We start from the raw sequence: 4728 nt of genomic DNA, 5'->3' as shown, positions 1-4728 counted from the left end.
AGTGTCCTCAAAATACTAACAATAAAACTCCCCTATGACCTATCAATAGAAGTGTTAGGAATTTACCCAAGAGATACAGAAGTCCTGATGCATAGGGGCACATATACCCCAATATTTATAGCAGCACTTTCAACAATAGCCAAATCATGGAAGGAGCCTCAACGTCCATCAACTGATGAATGGATCAAGAAGATTTGTTTTATCTATACAATGGAATACTACATGGCAATGAGAAAGAATGAAATCTGGCCATTCGTGGCAACGTGGATGGAACTCGAGGGTGCTATGCTAAGTGAAATAAGTCAGGCAGAGAAGGACAGATACCATATTCACTCATAAGTGTAACACAAGAAACTTAACAGAGGACCATGGGGAGGGAAAGGGGAGAAAAAAGAGGGAGAGGGAGGGAGGCAAATCTGATAGACTCTTGAATACTGAAAACAAACTGAGGGCTGAAGGGGGAGGGGAAAAGGGGAAGGGGTTGGTGGACCTGAAGGAAGGTAGTTGTGAGAAAGAGCACTGGGTGTAATATGGAAACTAACCTGACAATAAACTATTAAATTAAAAAAATAAAAAATAAAAATAATGAAAAATAAGTTTAAATCAACCAAACTTTGATATCAATTTATAATTTTACTTATTTCATGTAATTTATATTCCCAAAACTATTAAAATGATCAAGTAGCCAGGCTGCCTCATCTGAATTAGAATGAGTCCAAGGAGTAGTGGTGTGTAGAGCTGGGGATAGGAAGAAAAAGACTTTCTGAGGAAGGCCTAGTTCAACCTGGGCTAGAGTTTATAAAATGGGTACATGACAGAGCACACCGTATGATCAGCAAAGCATCCTGGGGGCCTTGTCAGAATCCACTAGGGTGCCAGGTGGGGAAAGGTATGAGCAAGCACCGACCCCTCGCCTCTATGTGGAGCTGGAAATAAGCATCTTTTCTGCTATAGACTGAATGTTTGTATCCTCCCCTCCCATTCATATGTTGAAATCCTAACCCACAATGTGATGGTATTATGAGGTGAAACCTTTGTGAGGTGATTAGGTCATGAGGGTGGAGACTTCATGAATGGGATTAGTGACTTATAAAAGATGCCCCAGAGAGACCCCTCATCACTTCCATTATGTGAGGACACAGAGAGAAGGCACTGTCTAGGAACCCGGAAGTAGGCCCTCAGCAGACACCGAATCTATTGGTGCCTTGATCTTGGACTTCCCAGCCTCCAGAACTGTGAGAAATAGATTTCTGTTGTTTATAAGCCACCCAGCCTATGGTATTTTGTGACAGCAACTCAAAGAGACTATGACACTTTGCTTCTAGGTAACTTAAAAAAAAATCTTGGTCCCATTTATCAAAACAATACAAGCTAGAGTGGAAATGGAATAAGCATAGTATAGTATAAACAAGCCCATAAAAGCATTTCTTATTTTTTTAAATGTTTATTTTTGAGAGAAAGAGAGACAGAATGTGAGTGGGGGAGGAGGAGGAGGAGAAGCGAGAGAGAGAGAGAGAGAGAGAGAGAGAGAGAGAGAGAGAGCGAGCGCGAGCGCGCAGGAATGGGAGCCGGGCAGAAAGAGAGGGGGACACAGAATCCCAGAATCTGAAGCAGGCTTCAGGCTCTGAGCTGTCAGCAGAGAGCCTGATGTGAGGCTTAAACCCACGAATCGTGAGATCTTGACCTGAGCTGAAGTCGGATGCTTAACCAACTGAGCCACCTGGGTAATCCCCATTCTTTAATTTTCCTCCACCTAGATGCAGCCACTGTTCATGCTTTGTTCCACGTTTCTTCCAGTGCCTTTAAAGCACCTCTACATTGTTAAGAATTCTTTTTATTATTTTTAGTTTACTCTCCACCCTACTTGATCTTAAAGTTTTCTACATATCATAAAAAAGTTTTGCAAACATGTACAGTATATCCCAGCATTGTTGAGCATATATATACTATTTGTAGTGCTATATATATATATTTATAGTGCGATGTATGTACACACACACACACACACACACACACATATATATATATATATATTTACATACAGTATAAATGCTTTCTTAATAATGTCAGATCATTCCTGTGAGCCAAGTGGTCCACTGAGACATCCAGGATCCAGCCACAAGGTCAGCTCAACCTCAGAGCCTCTCACTCTGACTCCAAAAAGTTGAGCACATCACCCTCATGCACGGGCCGTTTCACTTTGCAACCCGTGTTGTCCACGAACTCCGTTCACTGTCCCTGCGAGTCAGTCCTGCCCAGGACCTTGGTGACCCTGGCCAACTTGATGAGCTGCATATGGCTGGTGTCCAAAATGGCGGCATTATGGCAGTTGGGCAGAGCCCAACTGATATTTAAATTCCTAAATCTCTACATTTAAAATGATTTCTGTAGGGAAATTTTAGCTAGCAGTGAAAGTACAGTGTCAAATGGTAAGATGTTTTTAAGTTCTTGCTACATATTTGTGTCTACAAAGTTGACAAAATTTGTGCTACTTATTTTAAAATCTATATGAGGATCTTCACTAGCATATTCATTACCTTCACATTTTCATTATCTTCATTATTTGTAGTCATTTAACAAACATTTACTACCACTTACTGTGTGCCAAATGCCTGAGGTGGATACAAAGAATCTAAGGATACAAATTGTGTTTTTTGGTCTTGCTTTCTAACCAAAAAAGCAAGACCCAAACAACATCAAAGGGTACCAAATTCTCTTGGTAAGAATTTCCCCTACAGGTAGACTTGCTAAAGTTCACCAGGAAGTATGAAGGACATTCCATGCAACTTTGTAATAGTAAAACGAACCAAACCACATGGACACAACTAACAAACCCCACAATGAAAATCCTGGGAATTACCCAAAGGTTTACCAGTAGGGGACTCAATAAATAAATAACTAAGTAAATATTGGTATAGTCATAAGTTGAAATGTTGGGGGATAACATTGGAAAGAATAAGTTTGAACTTCTGGGGCTGGTACAAAAAAATTTGTAATATATGTGTTTCAGAGGAAAGGGAAGCAAGAGTAGAGCAGTGGGTATAGTGTCCCATATTGTGTGTGTGTGTGTGTGTGTGTGTGTGTGTGTGTGTGTGTGTGTGAGAGAGAGAGAGAGAGAGAGAGAGAGGAGAGAACAATTCCTTATCTACTTTTCCTTAATCCCCAAAGCTCTGAAAATAGAACATTTTCCTCCCAAATTTGGCTTAGATTCATTTGGGAAAACCTGATGTTAACTGACATGTGATTATTTGTGGTCTTAATTTATACTAAATAGTGTAAATTATCACTTTGCTGCATAAATTGTAATGTGCTTGATTAATACAAACATGTCTAATTTATGTCTCCATTGTCCCAAACCCTGCTTAGGGAGTAACATACTAAATGTTAAAGGCAGTATATAACTATGTAAAAATCTTAAAATGTTGAATTTCAACATATTTCTGCCCTCAAGGGTTTAGGATAAGCAATTTTGCCCTGTAATATAGATACACATATGTATGTCAGTATATGTTACCTTCTTTTTGTTTCTGGATGATACTACAAGAAGTATTTTAGAGTGATCCTTGAGAAAGGGACTAGCGATGGCAAGGAAAGCCTTTTGATTTTCATTTGGTACCTTTCCACAGTTTGAATTTTCTAACCTTTCTAACCTTTATATATACACCAATAGAGTTAGGAGGAAGAAATTATTGCTCATTTTCTTTCCTTCTTTGTATGTCTAAATATTTATTTTTATTTTTAAGTTTTATTTATTTATTTTGACAGAGGGAGAGCATGAGAACATGGGAAGGGAAGAGAGAGAAAGAGAGAGGGAGAGAATCAGTCAGCGCAGAGCCCTGTGCAGGCCTTGAACTGACGAACCTTGAGATCAAGACCTAAGCCAAAATGAAAAGTCAGATGTTTAGCCAACTGAGCCCCCTAGGCACCCCTGTATTTCTCCATATTTAGAATTGATATGAAAGTAACTAAATTTTGAAAAGAAATACATTTAAAACAAACAAAAAAGTAAAACAGGAGAGCAGTCTATGATAAGAATTAGGAAGTGCACATTCCAAGAGCCACACACATTTGGTAGCATGAGTGCTCCCTGTAGCCTGAGAGAGCTACAGAAAGCTTGCACGGGGGGGTGATGGGACTTACACTAGACCCGACACTCATGTTGGATTTGGTTGATAGAGCTGATAGGGAGTTCAGATGGGGAAAGTGGTCTCACAGAGGCAAGAAGATGAGAACAGGCTCCTGTAATCTAGGAATTCAGGAGACTGAGTATCCAGAAGGTACAAAAGCCAGAAGAGTGAAAGGTGACTTCATTTCCCACTTATATTTCCACAAGTGCCAGAAGAGTGAAAGGTGGCTTCATTTCCTACTTATATTTGACCCTGAGAGATTTTCCACCAACTGGAGGGTATGAAGTTACAGCTTGTCTCCTACTCCCAGCCACTGCCAACTGCCATTTATTCCCTTTTCCTCGCTCCTTTCATGGGCTTTTTCAATTCTCGGGATCCCAGCTGATGCTCTAGAAACAATTACCACTGACATTTCTGTACATGCAAAAGATATGCACAGAATCATTTTGGGGAGAGAAAGGTTTTGGAAATCAGGTAATCCACCCCTCTTATATACTAGAAAGGGAATATGAGGACATGAGAGGTAAAACATCTTTCTAAGTTGCATAGTCCACTATAGAGAGCTGTAAATAAAACCGTCTTCCACCTTACAGACCAGTTT

General features: G+C 39.9%; 1 pseudogene; it reads right to left on the bottom strand.

Annotated features, from left to right (window-relative positions):
* Window positions 1-2124: 2124 nt before the first annotated feature.
* LOC115283460 lies at window positions 2125-4158 on the bottom strand (annotated as a pseudogene).
* Between the last annotated feature and the right edge of the window lie 570 nt (window positions 4159-4728).

Source organism: Suricata suricatta, chromosome X (assembly GCF_006229205.1).
Source record: "Suricata suricatta isolate VVHF042 chromosome X, meerkat_22Aug2017_6uvM2_HiC, whole genome shotgun sequence".
Taxonomy (NCBI): domain Eukaryota; kingdom Metazoa; phylum Chordata; class Mammalia; order Carnivora; family Herpestidae; genus Suricata; species Suricata suricatta.
Note: the sequence above shows the minus strand (reverse complement) of the source record. Positions and strands in the feature narration are given on the sequence as shown.